This window comes from Corvus cornix, chromosome 2 (genome assembly GCF_000738735.6).
Source record: "Corvus cornix cornix isolate S_Up_H32 chromosome 2, ASM73873v5, whole genome shotgun sequence".
In the NCBI taxonomy this organism is placed as follows: Eukaryota; Metazoa; Chordata; class Aves; order Passeriformes; family Corvidae; genus Corvus; species Corvus cornix.
In genome coordinates this window covers 96027047-96053925 of record NC_046333.1, presented here as the reverse complement: position 1 = coordinate 96053925, position 26879 = coordinate 96027047, and the positions used below count along the sequence as shown (strand labels likewise).

The window sequence follows — 26879 nt, the reverse complement described above, 5'->3', positions numbered from 1 at the left end:
GCCAGGGACGGTGGGAGCAGGGAGGGTGGCACCTCGGCAGGGGAGGGAGGGAAAATCCCAAAGGGCAGAGCGTTCGGCTGAGGAAGTGAGTGGCCGCCCACCTCTGCAAGGCCTGCGTGCGCTGGGCTTGTGGGTCGCCCCTGCCTTGCGGAGCGGTATCAGTGATGTCTGTCACAGTCAAGGTTATCATCAGATGTTGCCGGCTGCAAATGTTTCATGCTCCTCAGCTCGTGGGGCTGCTGCTGAGACGTCATCAGCAATGCGGGAGAGGGTAAGGCAGAGCACTGGCAACGAAGTTTTGAGAAACACCGTTGCATTTTGATGCATTTCTCTCCATTGCAAACTGGGTTTCTCATTGCATATGGCGTTTTCCTAGAGATTCTGAAACTTAGGCTTCAGCATCTGAAAGAAATTTATCAGGAAACTGTGTATACATCTAAGCGGTAGATCCTGATACAGAGAAAATTTGCAATGTATGTCAACAGTAAAATTACAATCTCTTATATGAATGAGCACTTCTCTGTTTCCATCTTCTGCTTTAAGCAGAAGCAAGGAACCCCTGAGGGTGTCTGCCTGGTGATTTGCACCGAGAAATTAATCATGCCCTGAAATTACAGCTAAGCAGTGTGCAGGGAATTCCTAACCTATAGCTCCTTATTTCAAATGAGAAATTTATGCTACGCCTGAAATACTCATGTTTAATGGTCTTTTTTCTGAGTTCAAGCACGGAGGGATGAGAGTAGAAAGCTGAAAAGTGTAGTGCATTGAAATTATCAGAAATCAGAGCAGGAACAAGTCTATGGCTGTAAGGCAGCACCTATTCTGCAAGACGGTGAAAAGGACCACAGAAATTCCTTCAGAAGATATCAGCACTCAATCTTACATGTGTCTGGTACACTAGGGAGCTGCTATTATTTCTCTTTAGATCACACTACTCATTATGACTGTGTTGTATAAACAAGGAATGAAAGCAGAGCCAAAGGATTTGTACCTTTTTCTATATGAGTTAGAATATAAGGCCCAGTGTTGAGGGAATGATGGCATGTTATCAGTTCTGCCTGCAGCTTTCAAGGAAGATGAGCATAAGAACTAAAGGGAACTGAAAAGCCATTAAATCCAATGTGCACCCACAGGAAAAAAAAGATTAAATCTTGCCTTTTTTAATACAAGAAATTAATCCCACATGTACAGAAACTCTCTTCTTAGGCAACTAGTAAAAGGCTTATAAGTAAAAATCAGTGCAGCACATATGGAGGGAGGGGGAATAACAATAGAATATTTACTTCTAATAAAATTTCTAATTATATGACATTTACAGTGTTTATTAGAAAACAGTTCTGTACATTACTTCTAATTAAATATTGTCCTTAATGGAATAAAACTGCAGCTAGGTAGCTGGTGGAATTACTTAAGCATCTTTCTTTTTCTTTCTTTTTTTTTTTTTTTTTCTTTTTTGTGAGTTGGAAGGCTGAAAATACAGAATTTGAAATTATTAATGTGGGAAAATGCACCTCAGTTATGGAATGACTTCAGAAAGTGTAGCTTCTAAAGTAAATTAGCAGGTAAGTTATTGGTAAAGTTCTCTTTCTTGAGTTCAAAAAATTGGTTGTAGTTGGAAAAGAATAGTGAGTAATCAAGCTCATGTCCTTTTTCATCACTTTTCCAAGAATACAAACATTTCTACCAGGGACGTGTTGAACTTGATGGTGTGGAACTTACACAAGAAATAAAACTGCTCTTTTCTTTGGAACCTTTACTAAGCTAGCCCTCACCTTGAACTCATTTAATTCAGCAGCTTCAAGGGGAAAAGCTTTTTGTCTTATCTACTAAATCAAGTTATCAACAGAAAGATATTTTGATCAGTAGCTCCCAAGTGTTTCCATACATTATTTACAATAATCCCAAACAAAATAAGACACTCCTTTCCAAAAGAAAATGCTGTATGTCTTTTCCTGAAATTATTTCACAGACATTTGCATGTATTATATCATTGTTACATATACAAAAACAGAGAAAGAAGAAATGTTCATGTGAAACATTCTTTTGTCTACCTGTAATATTAGAACATGTTTGTAGCAGGGACACAAAAACACTTCCATGATCAGCCAAGGTGCCTATTTCTGAGTCCTCATTTATTAAATAGGCTACTATTTAAATGGCTGAACTTTGTCTTCATGGATTACTTGGCCTTCAAAAAACAATTTTACTGTAAATTGTAACAAATGGGATTTAACACATCTGATTATTTTTTCTTACAAGCACACCTTTGAAATATAATCTGATGGTAGAGAAAGTGCAGTGTTCTGTACCTACCCAGTGATGACCTCCCTATTAACCGTAAGTCGTTGGTAAACCAGCTGAAGTATACCTACCCTCTGTGAGAGAAATCCTTGTGTTACATTCAACCATCATCATGCCTAAAAGAACGTTTTGTAAATTCAAATCAGTGTTCTCTATTCTATCAGGACTTCAGGGCTTATTACCTTATAGCTGCCAGCTATGGCCAGGAATATATAACTCTCTGTTGATAATACGCACGACATCCTCAAGTATAAGAAATATAGGGAAAAATTACATAATAAATTAGAATTCATTCACAGAGACACTTAAACTTAATTTCTAGTCCCTGAGTCTTAGTGTCTCACACATCAACAAAGGCAGTTAGATTTTTTCCCTGCATAAGAAAATTCACCATAAATTTTTAACAGGTGACAGTTCTCAAGTGCAAAGGTTTTCCCTTCATTGGAAGGTGGGGAAGGACTATAGATGAATTTTACCCATTCTCATAAAGAACATCATGTCTGATAGAATTTCAGGAATATCTGCGTAAGATTTTACACATTGAAAGAAGTAAGTGTAATTTCTCAAGAACATTTGGTTCATATAAAAATATCAGAACAACCCTAACATCATGTTCTGACTCTGTCATCAGCCTCTGTGACCAAAACATTTTCAAGTCATTTAGGTCTGCTTGGGAAAATTTCTAGATGGAGATGTCATATCATTAAACAAAAAATGGTGCAAACAGCATTTTTTTCCTAAATATATACCAGTCAGAAATATTCAGACAATGTGCATCAGTCACCAATGTGTTCTTCAGGTTCAACACTTACCCCCAGTTTTCAAGGTTTGGTGCATCCTCAGAACAAACAATTTACAGTGATGTGGAGCAGCTCTGCTATTCTCTGGATTCCTTCTTCACAGAGCTTTTAAGTAGATAAATGACGACAGCAACCCAGTGTGCCTTCCAAAGACTGCACATTTTTTGTCTAAAATAGAAAAGACATTTGTGAGAAATGTTTACCACAACAACAGCCAGGCATGCGGCTTGCCAAGCACAAATAATTACATTTTCTTTTATATGTAGCACTCAGCATTGCTTGTGTGTCTTGGTTTTGGACACTTTTAATTCATAAAAACTCACAACTTGAGTGTGGGTAAATAAAACCCCCATATTTTAAAAAAAAGTAGCTCCTAGCTAACAGAATTAAAGACTTTATTTATTCTCTTTCACCTGCAAAAATGTATATGGCCACCCAATATCCCCTTTCTGAGCTTCCCAGCTGAGTTCAGAGACTGAAGAGTTTACATGAAATTTTTAATGAAAACATTGCTATAAACACGGCACGGTCACAAGTTTAATTAGAGGAGATCCCTTAGGGCTCATAGCCAACATATATAAGCTTCAAAGAAGTTAATATATGTTAGATAATAGATATCTGTATCTATCTACCTATCTTACAGTATCTAAGATATTAGCTATCTCATTTTATATATATATATATTTATGTATGTATTAGATGGAGTAGGTGTATATATTAGGTACATAGAGATACTATGTGTTAGTAATGTGTGAGAGTTGGGAAGAACTGATGGTGCTAAACTATATTTTTGTATTGATTTTCTTGCTGCGGGTGAGATGTTGCTACACAATGTCACACAAATGTGAAATTCAAGGGATGCAGACTGTTTATTTTCAGAAGAGAAAATCTTGAAACAGGACTTTGAAATACAACAAAGAAATGCCACAGCCTTCAACTGCTTTACTTAGTTCATTGCTTCACTAGTTCATTCAACTAGATTTCAAAGAAGGCCCTCCAGTTCTAATTGGAAAACAAAGTTATACTGAATCACGTGTTTTTAATGATGCATGATAAATTGTATTAGCAGAGAAGGCTTTGACATTTCTGGAAACAATCCAAAAAAATAAAAATACATGGCACAGATAGAAGATCACATTATTAATGATTTCATTTAGTTAGTTCTGAGTTTAGCATTTCAGAATTCAAATCAGGTTTGAAAGCAATACTGTAGAAGTCAGTCTCATTAATGACATACATGGAAGGAAATCTATGACTATCATTCATATATTTTTTATTGCTTCTTTTTTTTATTCTGCTTTAAAGACTCATCCTTTTATTTTGAGAAAGCAACTGCTCTGCAAACAGGCTTCTGTACATTGTTCCAAGTTACACAATCACAAAGCAGGAATACAAAAAAATCTACTTGCTATAGAAATCTTAGCCACTATACAGAGTTGTAATCATCCTGATAGGGAGAAAAAACAGTCAAGTTCAGTCCTTTTAAAATTAATTTTTCTTCTGAAATAAATATATCTGTGTTGCAACCAAGAGACTCTAGCTTTAGAGAGTTGAAACAGATGTATTTGGTCACTTTTATATGCTAATTCCAACTCAGCACATGGCTGCTGAGAACTCTGATGACATTTGAGAGACCCAAAAGATTTGAGTCTTAGTTTCCTTCAGTGAAACTAATGAAGAAGATCTCTGGTTGTTGTTAAGTCACTCGTGTATTTCTTCTAGGTTTTATTTGTGTTAGTTTTTTTCACTTTCCCTCCATCAGAGCTCATTAGACTAATATATTGCTGAGATTTTTTGTCGTATACTTTTGTTGTGGATCTGTCTGTGGATCTGTCTATAGAACTTCTTTTATTTGAAATGGGAAACACTGGAATTCCTCAACCAAAGAACACCTAAAATCTGATCCCAACTTACAAAAGTGGTGTTTCATCTAAGGTGGGTGTAGAGAAAATCCCAAGTAGTCCTTGGCTGTTGAAATGTTGTCTAGGATGCAGGAAGATTTACATCCATCTAAGGAGGTCACATCCTTGATCTGAGTTCCAGACACCTCACTTCAGTCTCAGCTCTCTACTGCTGCAGGTTTCAGCTCTACCATTTATGACAAAATTTCACACCACTTTAGCGTTTAGTCTGTGGAGACTTCTGTTCTTGCCTCATTTGAGAGAGTTCTGAATAGCAATCTTTGTCTCCTTTGAAAGGGCCCGGAAACGTATAGCCAGTGCAGATCCCGTCACCGTGCATCAGTACGGCATTAAGTTCTTCTCTTCCAAAATCTAAGGCTTTTATCAAAAAGAAGGTTTTAGCTGCTACAACTGCAGTGATAGCCTCACAAACCAGGGCAATGCATGCAATGGCAGCTCTCCAGTACTTTTAAACAATTGCATTATGAGGTATGACTGATCCCATTCACCTCAGGTGTCCCTGAAAACACTAGTGACATCACTTCTTCTTTTACTCCTCCCCAAAGCAAGTAGAAAAGGAGATCTGTTCAACACTTGCACAATCCGCTCTGAAGGAAAGCTCATTTGGGCTGGATAAGGGCATCTGAGAACACCAGTATTTGTCTCTCTTTACAATCAGGAACTCAAAGCCAGAATCCAGTTAATGTCTTAAATTCTCAAGGGAACAGAGAGGGGAAGCCACTGAGACAAAGCTGACATATTCAAAGTCAAAGATCTTGAGAGCCAAGCCCAGGGGCCTAGGGAGGGCATGAGAAAGAGTATCTGGGATAGTTATCAGTTTTCCTTTTAACAGCTTCATTGGAAGAATTGAAAATTAATTTTCTGTGCTGAGCTGAACTTTGGGCATATGTTACTGTTTAGACATACCTTGTTCTCCTAGGAAGTATTGCAGCAGGTGAGAGACATGTTTATGCAAAGTAAGTTGCTGAACTATTTTGAAGGATCTTTACATATGTTTGTACCATACCTCTGGGAAACCTCGTAAACCTCTGATCACATCATTTGATTTAGGTGGAACTCTCAGGGTAGTAGGCACAGGTAATCTTTCACTGTAAACCCTCATATGGCCTGACTCACACCTGTCCCAAACACTGAACACCCAATATGCTCTATTGCATGTGACTGCATAGAAAAATAGTGGTGCCTTGAAGTCACAGACAAAAAGAGATGACACCAAAGCAGTCATTCCCATCACCTTGTATTCTTCCTTCCAGGGAATAGTTGAAATACTCAGTATAGAATGAAAATGTACTAAATTTCAGACATTTACTTTAGGGACTTTAAGGCAGACATAGTATTTCCAATTCTAATACTGAGGCCTTCACAAGGGATTTCACATCTGAAGCTTTTTCATTGCATCAGACTGAATGACACTAAATCCAATTTAAAATAAATGATGAACCAGAGTTCTGATACACCTTTGCCAAATGTAAAGAATAATATGTGTTGTAAAAATAAATTAAAAGTCACATTGCAAATAATTCCTTTACATAGCAATTTTTATATATATATATATAATATACACTATATATATATATTAGAGAAGTTAATGTGCAGAAAGCCTGAACTGAAAGTCTCAGGCCTACAAGGACTTAGCCTGTATTTTACTCGAGGCATGTGAGAGTCCCACTGTGCTTTGCTCTTTATGTACATAAACCTTTGTAGGCATGGAGCCACAGCACAGGGGGCAAAAGATACCAAAAGCACTTCATAGAATTTCTTTTCATGACTTTGTGCTTGTGATTCTCTCGAACCAGTATCATTATTACTTTATTGTGTTTTGTCATTGTGGTGACACAAAGGATTTTAGTGCAGCTCTGTAGAGACTGTTGTGCCACGGACGCAGGTTTCAGTGTCAGTTCTGTTCTGTTAAAAGGCAGAAACAGATTCTGCCGGTGAGATTTGCAATGGCCACCAGGCATCTGGCATCTCTGTAACTGTCCCTTCTCAAGACCAAGAAAAATTCTGCGATAAATTTTACAGCTCTGATTAAACACTGCATGTGCCAATGACAGATGTGTTTAAGCTACTTATCTTTTTAAGCTACAGTGCTTTTATCTGTGTAGAACTTTTCACCAAAAGGGGATAGGGGCAAAGAATTTAAGCTGAAAAAGGGCAGGTTTAGGTTAGATATAAGGAAGAAATTCTTTACTGTGAGGGTGATGAGGCACTGGAGCAGGTTACCCAGAGAAACTGTGGATACCCCATCCCTGTGAAAGTGTTCAAGGCCAGGTTGGGCAGAGCTCTGAGTACACCAGTGTAGTGAAAGGTGTCCCTGTCTATGGAAGGGGGCCTGGAATTAGGTGGTCTTTGAAGTCCCATCCAATCCAAACCATTCTGTGATCCTATGATTCTATGACAATGGGCAGGGTTTCTTATGGAAGAGAACCGATAATGATGTACTTATCTAAGGGAGTGTCTCTCTATGCACTGTCTGTACATACAGAATAGATATTTAAATAATTCTTTTCTCTCCTAGGCTTTCTTTTTTTCTGTTTCCTAACGTGTTGTCTTGGGGTGACTTTATGATGTGTATCCCATATCTCTGCCCTATGCCCTAAAATCAATTTTTGTGCCTTTCTATGCCTTTAAACTGAGCCTGAGAGGGGGGAGGAAAAACTGAGGAAAACTTTTTCAAAGCAGTTTGCAGCTTGTTCAAGGTCACGCAGAGATAGAGACTTTTTTTTTTTTTTTTTTCCCAGCTGCAGCAGGAGAGCAAGAGGGGAGGGAAGGCACCCGGCTTGCTTTTCTTTCCAGGCAGCTTTCAGCAGTTTTTTTTTTCCTCAGCTCCTTTTCCTCCAGAGAGTTGAACTTATGTTTTCCTGGGACTTCATTTTTTTCCCTTTTCTCTCTGCTGGACTGTTTCATCATCAGAATACATTGGGAGGACTTTCCACCAAGGCCTTGGCCCTGGAGGTGGGCCCACCACCCTGTCCCAGCTCCAAGGACGGAGATCTATGAAAGTACTCTGAATTTTCCCCCAGGTTTCTCAGCAGAGCAGGAGGTTTTATCATTTAGCATCATTATCCTTTTCCTGTGTGTTTGTTAAATAAATAGTTTTTATCTCTTTCACTTTCCTTCTAGGAAAACTTATTTTTTCCCAAACCTGGTGGGGGAAGGGTTGTTGTAGCCTGCCTTCTCTCAGAGGATATATTTCTAAATTTGGCTAAACTGGAACACGTCTTGATATTTTATAGTTTACAATATATAGGACTTAACATTGAATTTAAGGTTACACCAAAACTATGTCCAGGCCAAGTTTAAGCCCATGCTTATATAAAAATCTGCTTCACATCCACACAGTCTAGTTACTAGTTTTTAAGGACTTGGCTGCACACTAGTAGTTAGGCCTAGAAACACACTAGTCAGAGCAAAGTCAGCTGCCTGTGCTGGGCACTGGAAGATGGTACTGCCATCTGGTGAGTCACAGCTGGGAGTCAGGGATTTCACCTCTTAAGAGCAATCTTGAGGAAACAAGAACTCAACAAACTATGTGTCCCAAAAAGAAATATGTAAGTAATTGATTCCTATCACTTTAAACTGTCCAAAAGCAAACTGAAACATCAGAATAACCCAAAGTAATGTATCTCTGTCAATCTTTTTAAGGAAATAATTCTTGATCTTGAACTCACTCGAATAATCACAGTAGAGTTGATGTCTTTGTGCTTTGTGTAACTTACTTAAGAACAAACAGTAAATGCTATAAATGACATGTAAATATTACTTCCCAGTGATATTTGGGCTGAAGAAAAACTCCTCTATTTCCTCCCCATAATTCTTTTCCCCACATATGGGCTAGAATTATATGGAAATTCATGCGAATGAACATTGATTTTCAAATATGAAAATATTGTGTCCATTTTTGCACTGTTTCCACCTGAAACACAATTGCTGCCAGTCATCTCTCCTCTCCAACTGCTTCATTCTGACAGTTTGCATCATCCTGCTTTTATAGATTTTCCCCAGGTATAATCAGGTGAATGACCTCAGAATGCCATAAATGTTCTTTGCTAGTTTCCCATGGCTTCTCAGAGGAAAAAAAAAAGGAAGGTAAATTATATTGTTATGCTCTCATTTTATAAAAGTAAGCTTAGAAACACACAGTTGAATTCCAGTTCTACCAGAAGCCTAAACAAAGTCTTTCTGACTCATGATGACATCTTCAATCAATATTTTCCTAAGCAATCAACATAAAATGTAAACTGGATAACTGCAGTGTCGGTGTGCAAGAAGCAGGCTTCCTGAAGAGGAGCAACAGGCTTGTATCAAAAGGCATGCAAAGATGAAAAGAATATGGCCTATGTTCAAATTCAGTTCATCAGTTCACCACATGCCGAACATCAAGCAACCCAGTAGACTGAAAAAAGCTAAAAAGCTGACTGAGTGGAGCTGGGCTGCTCAAGCTTGACTTTGTTCATACACTCCTTGATATATTTTAGAGCTCACTGGGGTCCTTGGGCCATAGCTTATATTCATCCACCCATCCATCCTTCCATCCATCCTATAGCTGGCACCACTACAAACCTTAAACCATGAGGACTGAATTGTCACACTCTGCAACTGACCCTGAATGAAATAGATCCCCCCTTCCCATGTGTGCTCACACATACTGTTCTTCAGTAAAAGCAACATGTTCTCTAATCTCTTTTCACTGCATCATCCTACAAATAGAACAAGACTACTGGGAAAAATATAGTTCACTGGGGTTGCAAAGTTAGCCTTGGTGTTTGGAGCAGAAGAATATTTGCATATAATTTTTTAGTTAAGAGTTTCTGGGAGTGCACTGGTTTTCAGCATTTCTACACTTTTTTATAGTAAAAAGGCCATCCATCCTATGCAATGGAAAATAAAAAATACTTGAAGAAACCCTGGAAGATTTCTTGATTTTTTTTCATTGATTCATCTGTTGTAGTCTTATAACTTTACTGTTTCTCATCCCATTTATAATGCACTATATATCTAACCACAGTGGAGCATTTCTATGTCTGTCTTACAAGCAGCCTGTGACACAGGATAAAATTCATCTTCGTGGTTCCCTGAATCTGGATACAGCTAATGGTCCACACAGCTAATAGATTAAATCCTCTTTTGGGAGATCCATGCTCCTATGCAGAAAAAAGTCATTAGGCAGATAATTATGATAGATTTGCAACTGCTGGAAACTTCATGACAAACTCCAGTGGTGTATTAAGGAGGCTTAACTACCTTATCAGTGGGATAAAATTCCATAGCATGATACTGATATTTGTGTTTGAGTTTTAAGATAATGAAGATCAAGTTTTGTGCAGAAAACCACAACATTAGGCTTTTTAAACAAATTGTTGTAGGTGACAATATTTACCTTCAGATCCTCCACAAAGCAAAATTTCTTCCAAATTTTTCAGTACCTTTCAAGTGGACAGAACATGAAAATCTCACTCTTTCAGATTCTCCAGTATTTTAGAATCCAGAATATACTGAATGTTGAAGGGAAGAGGCTGTGTTGAAAAAAACCCAACAAACAGAAAAACATAACAAATATGTTTGGGTCATGCAGAAGTCTAGAAAGAGAGTCTTCTGAAAGCTGATTATGCACTGAATCATCACTCCTTCAGTAGTTCGCATTTTTTGTGTTGTCAGAAAGAATGTTGATTCATATGGGTATAGACAATTTATACAAATGTTAAACAAACCTTTTTATACAATCACTTGAAATTTTCTCTTGGAATGAAACTGAATTTCAGAATTTTTTAGAGCTTTTTATGCCATTAAAATAAGGTTTCCAAAGAGGACACATGTCAATAAGCCTTTTCTAGGTCAAAACCTATTAAACTTACCTTTCTCTTTCAGAAAATTTGTCAAATTTGTCAAATTTACTGAAGGCAGAAGCATATTTCACTCCATATAAGCCAGTTTATCCATGGATTGCACTGAAATCTCTAGTCCTCCTTTGGAGCTGGCCAGTTCCACATGCATGATGAAAAAACCATGGAACACAAGGAAAAATTAATTGAATAATTCATACCTAAATTCAAGCCCTGCTCAGAGTAGTAAAGGCATCCCTCACTGTAATTGTAACATTTCAAAAAATGAAACACTCCAGTGGTTTGGAATAGAAATTGGAAGCTGGAATTCTTTCTTACTTAGAAAATTAGTTATATCCTTATATCTAACTAATCCTTAGAAATTTCCCCCAATCATCACACATTGTTACATATCTAATCATTAATTTTGAGACTCATGAGGGGTGTCTAAAAATTAAAGCTAATCAAAGTGCAAGCAGTAACGTCTAATATGTAAATCTCACACTGGTCCACTGTGGTTCTCTTTAAGATTTCTTTTACAAGTGACGAGTTACAAGTGACACAGAGCTTTTCTTGCTTCAGAGCACATAACCTTAGTATTGTCATTCTCCCAAGACCTAATGGATATTTCAGAGAAATGGATGACTGGATATTTCAAGAGAGTGATCATGAAGTTTCAACCGATTCTGAGGATTATTGTTATCTTGGGGTTTGGACTAGATGACTGTAAATGTCCCTTCCAGCCCAAACCATTCTGTGATTCTAAGATCTTCAGACTCAGAGCTGACTCATGTACAAAGGCATCATTCTCACTTCTTGGTCTCCAGTTAGATTCTCTTAAGTAGTTTTCAGGCTGAAGTCAGCCATCTTAAAATAGCTTTCTCCATCTCTTTCCTGTGTAAAGAAGATATCTTTTTCCTCTGCAGAACCTATTTTCCTAAAAACACAGATCACATGAAGCAGAAAAGTATGGTCCCTTTTTCAGAGGAAATGTTTACAATAAAGGACTATTCCAAAGCATTAACTACTCAAATGCATTTCTGCAGATAAATTGAGTTAAAGATAAAAGAAAATTTTCTCTTAAAATTAGATACTTTACATGAATAACCACATTGCAGAGAAATGCCTTTTTCATTCCATAATACAATTTTATATGTGCGTACACAGTAAGTAGCTGGAATATGTGGGGTTCTCAAAAACCCAAAGTGAAAAAATAGAAGGCAAAATGAACAATTATGATGACGACTCGATGCAATTTAGGACAGAAGTGATGTTGTGTAAACTAAATAAGATACAGATAACAAACTATTTATTTACAGATGTATGCAGAGTTTTGCAGTACTTAATACTGTGGATTGTATCTGTATTTGGTTTTGGTTAGTCTATACTTCTTGCATAGATGTGAGAGGATGGTAGTCATACAAAAGTGAGTGTATTTGCTGTTAACAATTCTCTCAGCTTTTTTAAGGAGAATAGAATAGTAATGGAATTTTTAAAAAGGTAAGAAAAAGACAATTTTTTTCCAAATTCTAGGTAAGGTGTGTTTCCTTGCATTGTATTTACTCCTTTTCTTTTATAAAACTACATTCTATCCTCAGTGTGTGCTGGCCTTGGTAACAAGAGATGTTGCATTCTGAACAAAAAGACCTGGTAACCTTAAATTAAGAGGTGAATTAAATGCTTGTGAAAGTACCATCTGCCAGCCTAAGAGCTGGAAGGATTATTCCTCTGTATATAATTCTACCAAGATTCAAGTACCAGCAGCATTTCCTGCAAATATCTTACAGTGAAGTCACTAGCTTGGCTTGGAGAGGTCCCAGCTCCAGGGGTCAAACCAGGTTACTAAGATCTGAATTTGAACACACTGGACCCAAACAAATGCCACTGAAATTAATCAAGTTAAACAATGGAAATGGAAATAAAGTAAGGTACTCATATGTGTCTATTTTAACCTTGCCATATGAAAGATTGGAGTACTTGTACTGAAGTGGATTAAGCTGTGGTGTTTTCCTTTTAATAAATAAACAACAACTGGTTTTACAAGAATAGCATTTTTTTATTTGAAGAAATAGAGTAACAGTCAAACTCAAAAGTGTAAATTAGCTACACATTCTCATCCTGATCAACTTCTTATCTGGAATCAATATCAATGATAAGCATTATCACTTTTACTACAAGAACATAAAAAAAAATCTTTTATTAAAACCCAAATTTCTGCTTAGGTTATGTGCTGAAGCTTCTCAAAACACAGAACAGAGGATCCATGATTGACTGTAGGAACCCAGAGCGCCGAGAATATTTCTCTGCCTGTTTTTAAGGGCTCTTACCCCCTGAACAACACTGTTTTAGCTTCAAACCTTGGAAAAAATTACCAACAGTCAGACAACAACTAGAAAATACAGTGGTGTGAATTGGGTGATAGACTACTATGTAAGATTGTCACAGGGTGAAAAATTTAGAGGTTTTGGGCTTCTCTTTGTAGTACATAGATAAGAGTAAAAAATATCAAAATGGAGGATTGTTGTTCTCTAAACCTTCTTCTCCTTCTTCTACTACTCCATATTCTGCAGTAAAAGTAGTTTGGAATGATTGGATAGAAAATTCCGCAGTTCCTAGTCGTGTTACTGAATAATTGGTAGGAAAGTGAAAATAATTTACATTTTTAGTAACTATTGGTTAAAATATTTTTAAAAGGCTGTGTAAATCTTGATAATTGTCTTTACTCCTACTTTTCTTCCTTCTATGCTGTACCTGGATCACGCTAGTGGTTCTGTTCCTCTGATAAGACTTAATAAACAACTATCTGGAAGCATAGAAACTCAAGGAAAAGTTTCAGCTTATCTTTTAAACTCCTTGCAAGGACTTTCAGTAAATTCTTTCCCACCAGGAGGGACTTAATTTATGGCACGGTATAGTGTCAATTGACATATCCATTGCAAACTTTGAAAAGCATGTTAAACTTTCAAATTTTTATTTTCCCTGGTCAGACTTAGGTTCTTTGGGTCTCTGTATGACACTTTATAAATTTAAACAACTTTTAATTATTTTAGCCTAAAATAATATTAAATTTCTTTCACAAATATGTAATAAATATTTTAATTCTCCCTTCCCCATAGCTTCTGATTACCTAGAAAATGCTTAGGTAGTAAACAAATAGTTTGAATGTAGAGTTTGAGGCAAGGGTCTTGTAGGATTATGAATCAGAGGTTAATTTGGCTTTTTTTCTCTTTTGTGGCGTCACATGTTCTGCCAACAGTAATACAGACATCCATGGAAACAACCCACTGTTCTAATCTCCTGTTTGGAGCTTTGATACCTTACATATACTTCAAGCCTCATAAAAACCAAGCCCATCTTGGACTTTGGGGGAATAAAGTATCTCAAGAAGTATGCCAAAGTTCGGTTTGGGTTTTCTCTGTTCTTTGCATGTGTTTTGTTTTTCTTTTTCTTTTTTTTTTGGAGAGTATACTTATGAAAAATAAACTCTAGAATTCTCACTTAGGCACAAATAAACTTGGCATGTGTTTAAAATTTTAATAAAATACGTAGGGGCCTTTCCTTTCTCAGTGCCTTAGGACCAGCGAGTAAAAAGTTGAAATTTCCTCCTATCTCGTGAACAGTTTTTTGAAAGAACTAACGAAGAGCTTTTTAATAAAAGTATTTATGCAAGGTATGTGAGTCTGTCTCCCCATATATGGTGAGGAGGTATATGGAGGTATATGTCCTTAACAGTGTAATTTGAAAAGAAGGCTAGGCAGTACATTATGTCTTCTGTATAGAAGTGGCTTATGTCATATAAATGGCTGTTAAAAATTAAGAAGTTATTTAGGTTTCTGGTACAGCTTAAGCAAATTCCTCACTATAATTAGGAAGTTAGAAGAAATCTTTCCAGAGAAAGACAGGAATATATAGCAACTCCTCTGATGGTAATTAAACTTTAAAACATTCATCTTAAGAATTGTGCTAGTAATAAAGATGATTCTCAGAACTAGAATTTCTTTCTGTGGGATGTAATAACATTGGAACTTCCTCTTAATATAATTCCAAATCTCATTAGACTATGGTGACATTAAAAGTCCTTCAGAAGATGACCAAAAAAATAAAAAAAGAGAAAAAATCCAACAGTCCAGAACACAAACTAGAAGCATGTTTTGAGATTTCCTGCACTCAGGAGCAGAAGCCATTAGATACCTATTGCATATTTATTAGGGTGTCTCACCATCTACAAACCCAACACGTCACAACCTGCATCAATGAAAGGAGGATTGAAAGTATGTCTAGCCAAACTCGAAATGCTTGTGTGGTGCAGCTTCAGTGAGACTCGGGAGTGCACTGGTAGGTTAATATGATTTGGTGGCTTAGCTGACTTGGTCTGGCTGTGGCTACACGCCCTCTGTATGTTCCTCATGAGGGAATCTTGAGGAACAAGATGCTCATGTTGAGACTTACACAACAGAATGAGAATATTTACTTGGGCATGAGTATAAGAAAAACCTGCAAAAACATTGATTGCAGTGGAAATTGCAGCCATTCTGATGTAGACAGTGACATATTCTCCTTTCAGTTTCTGTAGCCCTTCTGTCTCTGACAGTTTTGTTTCTAAACATCCCTCCACCCCAACCAAGTAGTTAACACCATATGGCTTCAATTCTACTATGTCAGTATTTTGTAAAGATAGTACAAAAGAAATATCATGAAAATAGTTTTGTCATTCTCTAAATGGATGTTTAAATCCTTTTGTTACTGAAAAGGTAGCGACTCCCGATCTTACAGTGTTTTTACTGTTTAAATTTCAAATTCTAGAGATGACACTTCCTTGTGAATGGACAGAAATAGCTGCATTTATCTGAACTTGAGATTTCTAATTTCTACCAACTTACCTGTTTAAAGACAAGATCATCAGGAGCTTAAGATTTTCTTTGTCTTGAAATGCATTGAGTTATTTAAATAGTGTATAAAAAGTTACTGTAAAGTCCTACAAAATTGAGTACACTTAAAATGAAAACTCTTGACCTAGTGATGACATATTCAAGGAGAATTGACTTCTAATTCTGCAAATACACTTTATCTTTGGATTTGTGGATGGAGAGCTTCACCATGATGATTTCAAAAATGTTATCATTGTCCAAACTCTCTAATAGAAGAATACAGAAAAGGTATTCTGACTGAGATGGCCATTGTCAAGGAGAATTGACTTCTAATTCTGCAAATACACTTTATCTTTGGATTTGTGGATGGAGAGCTTCACCATGATGATTTCAAAAATGTTATCATTGTCCAAACTCTCTAACAGAAGAATACAGAAAAGGTATTCTGACTGAGATGGCCATTATTCTTTACTTGTATCCTTAACTTTTCCCCTCAGATTTGCTTTTCTTTCATTTATAATTTAATTATGACACTTCATAATTGCAATATTGTGATTGATTTTTAATTTGAATGTTCTTTGTAGAGCAAATACATGTGCAAAACCAGAAATCTCAAGAGGCATTAAGAGAAGAGACAATGAGAATTGGTCTACTATTTATTGTGCTCTAGATCTGTACAAGTTAGTTATTTCTGAAATAAATTTATGTATATTCAGTAATTGAAAACATCCCTTCCTTTTGTAGGAATGATCCTTTGAAGCTAACTGAAGTGTAGTTTGTACATTAAGGAAGTTATTTTGAGGGAGGAAACTTCATTATATTCCAGATCAGTAAGAATTCAGGGACAGCAGCTCTAATTTAACAAATATATTTGACTTTTCTGGGGAAAATAAAGTGAGAAAGGGAGGTAGTTGGCATTATTTTGTTTAGACTTCTAAAGCCCATTTTACATGGCATGACAGATAAAAGCAATTTTGAAAATAAAGTCGGTTGGGGTTATAGAAGGAATAACAAAGTAAATTGGAATGTGGCTAGAGGAAAAAAGCAAAAATCTATGATTTAAGCAGTAAACCTGGGCTAAAAGATAGTAATTTTTTCAGTTCATTACACCATATTTTTTGTGTTTGTTGTGCACTCCTGACTTTTCTAGCAGTAGATTATAGGTGTGTGTAAGTTATATTAATTTCTTTTTAACTCCCACAAACAGTATGTAATTATACATTAGCAACCTAATTCTAGAGTCTGGTGAACCTGGGTAATCAAATTCAACATAAGCTAATTAGGTGTTGAGTGTGAAGTTATTTGATCTCCTTTACAAATTCTTTTTTTAATGCATTTCTATAATATTGATGAAGAAAATAATCATAATATTTTACCTTCTTACTGCTCATCTTTATCTGCTTGTGTTAAAATTGTGTTAATAATTGTGTAATAAAAATGGTTAAATCCTTTCCTGCTGCTAGTCACTGTCTCAGTTTAAAGCTGTACAATCAACTTGTGTTATATTAGTGTTGAACAAAGTCTATACAAATTCGTGTTTCACATGTCCAGAAAAAATGTACCTTTCTGTAAATAGGAAGGAGGCTGGAACAGGAGCTGCAGAAAAATCCCTTTTCTTTAATAAAATCCTACTTCAGCACAGCTGTTCTATTGTTTTTAGATATACCTACAACCTAGATAAACATATTCCTAATTTTGCTCTTTTGACAAATTGGTTCCAGTCTGCCTTCTTTGAAGGAAGACTGTGGCTGACTCTTTACTTGACTAAACTAATTTAGAGCATAAAGCATTTCAGCCCCAAACCAAACCAATACACTGTGGGAACAGAGGGTGGAAGAATGAAAATGCGGTTATACTGGATGTTGTTTCTTTGTGCTAATAGTGCATCTTCAGATAGGTAAATAGTAGCAGTTACAAGTGGAAATGTAGTCAAAGGTTCAAGCCAGGTGCTTTCTTCCTCAGTCATATAATCGTAAAATATCTTGAGCTGGAAGGGACCCATAAGGATCATTGTGTCTGTTTCCTGTTTATTACATACTGTAATAAGCATGGCATTTCAAATATCTTTTGCAACAGTATGATTAGACAATGTTGGGAATTATTTGGGAAAAAAATGTTATTTAAAAGAAAAGTGTAAATATTAAGTGACTGTTTAATTCAGATTTAGAGTATTGACTGAGAATCAAGTGCTTATGACGGATAGTCCAAGGACACTCTGAGTAAACATAAAGCACTGTAACTCAACATGACTTCTTTGGCTTTTTCATTACTAAGTCTGGAGGACTTGGCACTATATATTTCTACAACAGGAACATCAGATTTTAGATCTATTAACAGCAAGTAAATTATTTATCAACTTACAGGATATCAGGAGTTATTTGGCAGTTGGCAGGCATCAGTGAGCCATAGATTAACAGAACACCACTACTGTGTAAAATATCTTCTAAGCAATCTATTTCAGACCAGAATTTTTTAATAGATACCCTTATTTTAATTTTTACTCAGGACATAAAAGCCCCTTAAGCTGCTTTTCTCACTTGCTATTTCTCTGTCTATAGGCATAATACCATGTTTTAAGGTGATTGAAAGGAGAGACTGAAAACGTTGCCAGTTGTTTCTGAAAGCAACATTACATACGGCTACTTAGCAGAGGAAGGTATGCACTGTATGTGAAAATCAGCAAGAAAACATGGGCACATTCTGGAACAGTTTTGTGATCTTGCTACAATGGGAGAAAAAGTGGCAATAATAGAAAGACACGGTTGAAGATAGAAAGACACAGTTGAAGATAGAAAGAGCCCTTTTCTTCAGAATGATCTAACTGGGAAGCACATCCTGAGCTGCATCAAAAGCAGCATGGCCAGCAGGACAAGGGAGGTGATTCTGCTCAGCCCTAGCACTACCTATCACCTGAAGAAGCACCACGTCCAGCTCTGGGGTCCTCAGCACAAGAAAGACATGGGCCTGTTGGAGCAGGTTCAGAGTAGGCCACAGAAATGACCAAAGGGCTGGAGAACCTCTTCTACGGAGACAGGCTGAGATAGTTAAGGTTGTTCAGCCTGTAGAAGAGAAGGTTGTGGGGAGACCTCCTTTGTGGCCTTCCAGTTCTTAAAGGGGGCTCATAAAAGGAGGGAGAGCAACTTTTTATAGGGGCAGATTTGTACAGGACAAGGGATAATGGCTTTTATATGAAAGAGGGTAAGTTTAGATCATATATAGAAACAAATTCTTTAGTGTGAGGCAGGTGAGGCATTGGAACAAGTTGCCCAGAGAAGCTGTTGATGCCCCATGCCTGGAAACACTCCAATTCAGATTGGATGGGGACTGAGCATCCTGATCTAGTGTTTGGCATCCCTGTTCATTGTGGGGGGTTTGAACTAGACGAACTTCCAGGTCCTTTCCAACCCTGGCCGTTCTATGTCTCTCACTGGGGGGACCACTCTCATCCCAGAGGAGTGGCTTGTTTCCCAAAGGGCTTGTTCCAGGAAAAATTTAGCAGATAAAAAATTTTCTTCTGCTAAAAGATTTTCCTGTTCTCCCATTTCTTATACTCTGTGCTTTTACTCCATATCATGCAACTGTGAACAAAGCATCATTTTGTTGCCTTCTCTAGTTGCAGCTGCTTCTCTGCAGAATAACTGAAAACACCGAAGCTTTTGCAGCTTCTGATGCTTTCTGAAATGCCTCGAACTTTCTAAGCTACCTGTCATTTCAGTATCTCTGATATTCCTCAGATTTTATCATGTCATATTGGATCAAGAGCTTAGAAAAAACCAACAAACCTTAGACATTTTCCTTTTCAGATGTGTTTCAATGGAAAAGAAAGGCTTCAGTGGAAGGCAATTTATCCCAAGATAGGAGCTTTCAAAAATTCTCCTGTAAACTTCAAAATAGGCTCTCTCCCTACCTAGGATCCCAGGAGAAGCCAGGTGAGGGGGACAGAGGATGATAAGTAGGCCACTTTATTTAGGTGAACTCCAGTTACAGTTTATTAAGTTAGAAATGCTTAGTAGTGTGTTTTCAGTTACTTAAAATACTTGTATATTTACATTTTTTCCATGAAAACATTAAAAGGGCGAATCACCTGTGAATAACAAGTTCTGAGTGAGAAGTGAATCTCTTGAACTACCACTGAATTTAGAAGAGAATATCGCAGAAGTTGTTCATACAATTTTCCCAATTAAAATTACAGTTGTGAGCCAACCATATTTTTCCACAGGAAAATGTCTCATATAGCAAAACAAACTTTGGAAATGCCAAAATTATTTTTCTTTAAATTGACTTTTAAAAAACAAACACAAGAATGTTGATTTAGTATAAAATTTTATGTTAAAAAATTAATAATAATGTCCCAAACCCACCACCTACCAAAATGTTTCAAACAAGTAATAACAGTTATTAAAAATGGTGATTAACTATTAAATATCTTATTAGTGATACTTTAAAAGTTAAAACAAACAACAAAACCAACCAAAAACCCCAAACAATCTCCACCCCCCTCAAAAAACCCAAATAACAAACCAACAAAAATACCCCCAAAAAACCCTAAACCATCCCCAAACCTTAAAAAAAAAACAGGGGGAAAACCAGACCAGTCAATATCTGCATACAATGAACAAGGGATACTCAAATAGTATAAGATACATTAATGAAAAGGGTAAACCCTAAGAACTTGTCAGCATGGAAGATAGATTGGGTTAATTAACCCTACAGCGATGGCCACTCCTACCAGATGATGGACATCAATTATGTGCTGTGATTGACCTCATAATGTACTATTCTTCATCTACAAAGAGAACTAGCAAATAACTAGTCCTCAGAGACAAGCAGAACCAGTTTGAGAAGTACTTATTGACATACAATTCTCATTAAAAAATCCAGTGATTTTGATAAAATTTGTGTCATTTCATACCACTCCCATTCATGCACTGACCATGCAGTTTCTGTCACCCATCCCGATACACGAAAATCTTGATATTTTTAAGGTAAGCTGAGTGATCTTTTCAAGTCAAATAAGTCTTTTGATAATTCTCAGGGCAGGACAATTACACCAAAAAATGCCATGCTAAAGGAAAAATGGTGAGAACCAGAGAATATGAGTTCACTTACATAATAAGCTAAAGATTTAGGTTAATATGCTGGAAAAATAGCATGGAACTAATTTAATGAGAAGCATCAAGCTAATCTGTATGTAGAAACCTAGCTGTTTTTAGAGTCCTCCTCCTCCTCCTAAAATGCTGTTAATATGTAAAAAACAGTAATATTTCTGATCACGGACAAGTCACTCTTCTTCTTGCATTCAAAACTTTTTTTCCCTGCATTTCACAGTATATCAGCTAGCCAGTTTTACAACACATAATGTTTGCTGTTATAGAGACTATACAGACACATCACCACTCCAGGGTATAAAACGGTTCATAAATGTTTGAAAAAGTGTTCCTGCCCCATTGGTTTTCAGAATACATCACTGCTTCACACACAAAACCACCATCCATTTCGCATGACCCTACAGTATCTGACTGCTAAGAGGATGAACACCACATGTAAACACATAACCTTAGTTTGGCAAGCTCGTTTCAAAGCCCTATTTGCATGAATAAAATCTGTGTTGGTTTTGGAGTTAGGATTTTTTTTCATCTCAAAGTATGCACATCCAGCAGGTGTATTATGAATTGGTATTTAAAAAAAAAACCCAGCCCTTGAAGCAGGCATCTGGGAATAAAGCTATTTCTGATTTTTTTTTTGTGGTAGCAAATGATATTACATAAAAATCCTACTGTCAATTTTAAGTCATAATTTTTAGATTTTTTCCCTTTTTTTTTTTTTTTTTAGTTTTCTGTACCCTACTATTATCATAAAAAGTGTCTCGGATTATGGCAATAAGAAGAGGTAAGGAGGAAAAAGCCATGGTTCTGTAGGAAGAAATGCATGTGCTTAGTAGGCATCATACAGAGTTGTTTTTAACACTTTACACTCATCGGATCTCCTTTGTTGTCCCTCCACATAACACAGAAGACTCAGAAGTTAGAATAACACTTGTAAAGCAGCCATACTGGTAAAGGAAGCATATACATCTATATGAATCCTTATCCAAATGCATACATTAGATTTAAGTTATCAGTGGCTGTGGCTTGATTTCCTAGTAGCTGTTGGATGGCATTCAATGTGTTCCTAGAAAGCATCTTCCAGAATAGATTCATCTGAAAGAAATATAGCTCATGGTCTTCCAAACTGCTCCACCTCCAGAAAAAAAGCAGTTCAAAAAGCACAGCTTTTAAAACAGCCTAAGCACAGCTCTTCCAGCTAAAATGTTAATGTAGATGAACCCAGCAGATGTAAGACACTCTAAGTGTCACTACAGTATCACTTTCAGGGAAAACATATGATTTTCACAGAATATCCTGATTTGGAAGGGAACCACAAGGATCATCAAAATCCAACTCCAGGCCCTGCACAGGATACCTAACCCAAGAATCACAGCATGTGCCTGAGAGAATTGTCCAAACACTTCTTGAACTCTGTCAGGCTTGGTGCTCTGACCACTGCTCTGGGGAGCCTGTTCCACTGTCCAAACATTCACTAGAATATAGACCTTTTTCTCATATCCATGCTAAACCTCACCTGACACAGCTTCAGGCCGTGCACTCGGGTGCTGTCACTGGTCACCAGAGAGAAGAGATCAGTGGCTGCCCCTCTTCCCCTTGTGGGGATGTTGAAGACTGCAGTGAGGTCTCCCCTGAGTCTCCTCCAGGCTGAACAGACCAAGTGAGCTCAGCCACTCCTCATACAGCTTCCTCTCAAAGCCCTTCACCATCCCTGTGGCTCTCCTTTGGATGCTGTCTAATAGCTTAATGTCTCTTTTACAGTGTGACGACCAAAACTGCACACAGGACTTGAGGTGAAAACAAAATCTATTGCAGACGGAATAGTCTGTGTTGGAGTTTAGTACTTTGTAAGAGCTTAATGCTTTTCAAAATGTTGCTGCTTATGTTTTTTAGTTCAACAATTAAGATAGTTGTACCAAGAAATACCATTCTGTATTTATTTCAGTGTTTTTGAATATATTTCTATTTCTGCTCTTCATAAATATCCACAAGTAATATCAAAGGAAATCTATAATATGAAACCAGGGGATATTTTATGCTTCAAGAAACATGTGAAAATAATCCTATAACCACCTGTGCCTTATTTTCCTGTGCAAAACTTCTGCTCTGTTAGACTATAACAAGCAGAACACAGATATCATGCCTGAAAGCAGTTTTTTCCCCTGTGAAGGTGCAAGGAGATGACCCAGGACTTTTTCTTCAATGTTTTGAAATGAGGTATCATTTGCATAACTAAAATATTTCTGCCTAAATACTGTTCTGAAAAAGCATTTTGGACGACATTGAGAAAGTTCTTCAATATTTTATCTCTGGGAATGAAATTCTGACTCCACCAAAGTCAAACCTTACACTCGCAATATCAAGGTTGAAGATGAACTATTATTTCTCAAAAGTTCATATTAGAAGAGAAACATATATTTCCCATATATATGCTAAGGATCTATCTGTAACATGCTCCTGGAATGCTTAAAAATACTAAATCATATTCTTGACCAAATGCAAATCTTGTCATAACTGAATGACTACTCTTTCTATTGCAAAACAAAAAAACCTGAGCATATAAAGTCTATTATATCTTGCCCATGGAAACACATATCTCTAAACATATTCACAGTCTATGAGTAATATTCAGATGTAATATAAAAACCCCCAGCGATCAGCAATGATATATTTCTTCAAAACATGTAACAACATGGAATGGTAGAACCAGAAAATCTTTCTCCAACACCAATTTCTCTTCAGCAATAACCTTGCAATATACCTACAACTCTGAGGTGTATGCCACTGAGTGTTTAAATTTTGATGAAGCTATTGTTCCTGGAAAGGAAAAATTCACCTGAGAACTTTTCTCTCACACTTCATTTTTATGTCAGAATCCACTCAATTTTGAGGGAGAAAAAGAATTGTCATTCAAGTAAAAGAGACAAAAAGCCAAGGTAGGCTTTAGTGCTAAAAGTTCTAACTGGAGGAGCCACATGGTACTGGAGTACAAGAGGGGCTAACAAGAGGTGTGTGTACATTCCATAAAAGTGTTTGAGAAGCAGTAAGTATTCCAGCCTTTACAGTCCAACTAGGACATTCCTACATAATACAATTTTATTGCAGAATATGAATCAGACATTCAAGTACAAACAGAGAGCAATGAACCACATTAAAAAGGGAAATGTATAGTTATGCACTAGCAATCTTTAACAATCTCAATAAATTATGTCTATTAAAGTATATTACGCTCTAAATAATTATCATATTTGGAGCTATATGCCAGGAAGCGAAGAACACCATAGCTAAAATTGTTTCAGTTCACCTGTTTGTTTTTTTATTTTTAGAGTATACATAAGTATAGCAGTAAAAAGCATGAAAATTTAAGATTTCTAAGATTAATCTAGTTGCTCCTTATTTTATGGTGGCTTTACAAACAATCTGTCTACAAAGAGATTGTTTATATATTAAAATAAGAAAGAAACATCTTAATATTTCCTTGGTGGGCTTTTTGTGCCACTAAATTCTGAAAGCCTGTGGCATTTTAAAGCAACTCAAATGATGCCAGAAAAAAACCCAAACCAACAAACACAACACACTTCTTACTGAAGTACAGAGCTATACTTCTGTTGTATTGTTGTGGAGGTTGTTGATGACTTTACACAATCATATCTTTCATTTCTGAGCATTACAGATTTTGACAGGACTTGTTGATGTTTTGTCTGGAATAAATATGAATTTATGGTTTAAAATATGCTTATCAAAATAAGCAAACACATCCACAGTGAAATTTCCATGTCGTGATATAAGTTTGACACAATGGTAAGTCAACTCCCTGTCTGAGGGGTTATTATTATTTTAACATCTTCAGCGAGAATGTCAATTTTTCCATAAGGAAATCATGCAGTTATGAAATGTCAAGACTTCAAGTTTCATCTAAATTATGATAATTTCTCTTCCACCCAGTCTCAAAATAGGTTATTTTTTCTAGACAGGCAGTTGTGTTGCAAATGTCATTTGACTTGCTTTTTGCCTAAAAAAAAAAATTTAAAAAAATCCCCAAACCCAACTCCTCAACAAATAAACAAACAAAAGCCCCCAACGTTCCAAACAGATAAAAAAATCCTTGAACAAACCAAAACGACTTTTAGGGATTATGTGATATAAGACAAACCACTGTTCATAGCACATGAAACCTGGAGCAAGGGCCAGCTCAAACTAACTTTTGGTTTCATGGGAAGGGGCTGGGAAAGCAAGAGTGGCACATCAGCTGGAATGTGCTGAAAACAAAAACCCCTACAGAAACTGGGGGAAGAGGAACTATAGCATGGTGACTGCAAGAAAGATGGAGATTTTTTTATCAGAGATAGATAGAAAAGAAAATCTGAACTATGGAGCTGATAAACTGCCTTCTGGTATTTGTCCTTGAGGGGTTCAAAGAAATGGTATATTCTCTCTGCATCTTCTGCCTAAATAAACAAATCTGTATTAATAAAATACCCAGATGTTATCTTCTAACACAAGACTATCTTCCTGATTTTGAATATTATTTAAGTAGTCACACAGAAGGGAAAATATCTTTTAGCATGCAATTACTGAATAATTTAGGTTGCAGTGACCTCTGGAGGTTATTAGGTTCTACTTTCTTATCACAGCAGGGAAAATTTAGATCAGGCAACTAATCATCTGTACTGTACTGTGTCATATTAAATAATTTTCCTAATATATAATTGGAATTTTACATGTTATAGATTGTGTGTCTTGCTTCTCATCCTGTTACTGAGCCCTTCTAGGATCAGTCTATATCTTCTATCAGGATATATTTGAAGACAGCAACTAGATCTCCCCCTAGCCTTCTCTTTTTAGGATTGAACAAAACCAGCTCTCTCAGCCTCTTCTTGTACTTCTTGTGCTGTTCCGCCTTGACATCCTCAGACCTTTCTGATGGGTCCGCTCCAACAATGTCCAACATTGTCTTTTTTCATCTGCAGAGCCCCAGACAAGGCATAGGGCTCCAGATACAGTCTCCTAAGCATTGGCTAGAGGAGAATAATTACTTCTAGCCTGCTGGTTAAATTCTTGCCAATACAGCCCAGAATGCACCTGGAAAATATGTCACCACAAGGACACCCTGCTGACTCATGTTTAGCTTGTGGACCACCTGGGTGCCCAAGATCTTTTCTGCAGAGCTGCTCTATGCCCCAGTCTATATGGTGGTATGGGTAGGTGTTGGATTTTCCTACACACTTTTCAGGTGTAGGATTTTTCATCTCCTTTTGTTGAACTTGAGATTATTGCCTGCCCACTTTCTCATTTGAGATCCCTCTGAACAGCAGCTCTGAGCTCCAAAGTACTGAATGCTCTACCCAGTTTGGTTCAGTAGCAAAATGAACAATGCCTCTTGTAACCAATTTCCACATGGACTTAGTAGCTTTGATCCCAACTTTTTCAGCCCCAGGCTTCTGAAAGTTTTCCATCAAGCTTCTTATTTATGTATTTCATCCACATCTCCTCAATTTGCCCATAAGTATGCTATGGAAGAATATGTCAAAATCCTTGAAGAAATCAAAGTCAGCATCCAGAGCTCTCCCCTTGTATAGCGCCAGTAATCTCTTCAGCAGAAGGCAATCATGTTGGCCAAGCACAATTGTGCTTGGGAAATTTGTTCTGAGTTTTCCACTTATCCTTGCTCTTTTGAGCCTGGCTACAGCTTCAGTAACTGGATACTGCACATGACCAGGAACTACTTCTAAATTGTTTCCTTCAAGCAAAATGGTATATGGAGCTACTTTTTTCCCTTTCTTTTTTTTTTTTTTACTATCTTTTTTAAAAAATAAAATCTGAACATTAATGGAGTGAAAAGCTCGCTATCTTGTTAGAGCTTTGTGTTACCAATAATGTGAAAAAGTTCAGCTTAAACTTTTCTCTGTCCTCAAGCACTCTTAGCATTGCTATCCTAGGAATGATTCTTTTTCTATGAAAGTCATTATTTCTGAGACCCATTTAGCATTTTCTATCTCCAGTGAAAGGAAGGTGTATCAGGCAAACCCTACCAGCTTGCACTCTAAATCAAAAGGCAAGG

The 26879-nt window shown here is 36.8% G+C and overlaps 1 long non-coding RNA gene across 2 annotated transcripts in view; it reads right to left on the bottom strand.

Moving 5' to 3' along the window:
- Nucleotides 1–26879, bottom strand: part of LOC104687248 — a 41275-nt gene that overhangs the window by 2186 nt on the left and 12210 nt on the right. Inside the window, exons 2-5 of one of the 2 annotated variants that reach the window (XR_005601530.1) lie at nucleotides 10879–10997; nucleotides 10404–10539; nucleotides 3114–3269; nucleotides 102–402 (exon numbers count right to left, since the gene is read on the bottom strand). This is a non-coding gene — a long non-coding RNA (uncharacterized LOC104687248). The remainder of the gene's footprint in view (nucleotides 1–101; nucleotides 403–3113; nucleotides 3270–10403; nucleotides 10540–10878; nucleotides 10998–26879) is intronic. The other variant, XR_005601531.1, reaches the window with a different exon arrangement.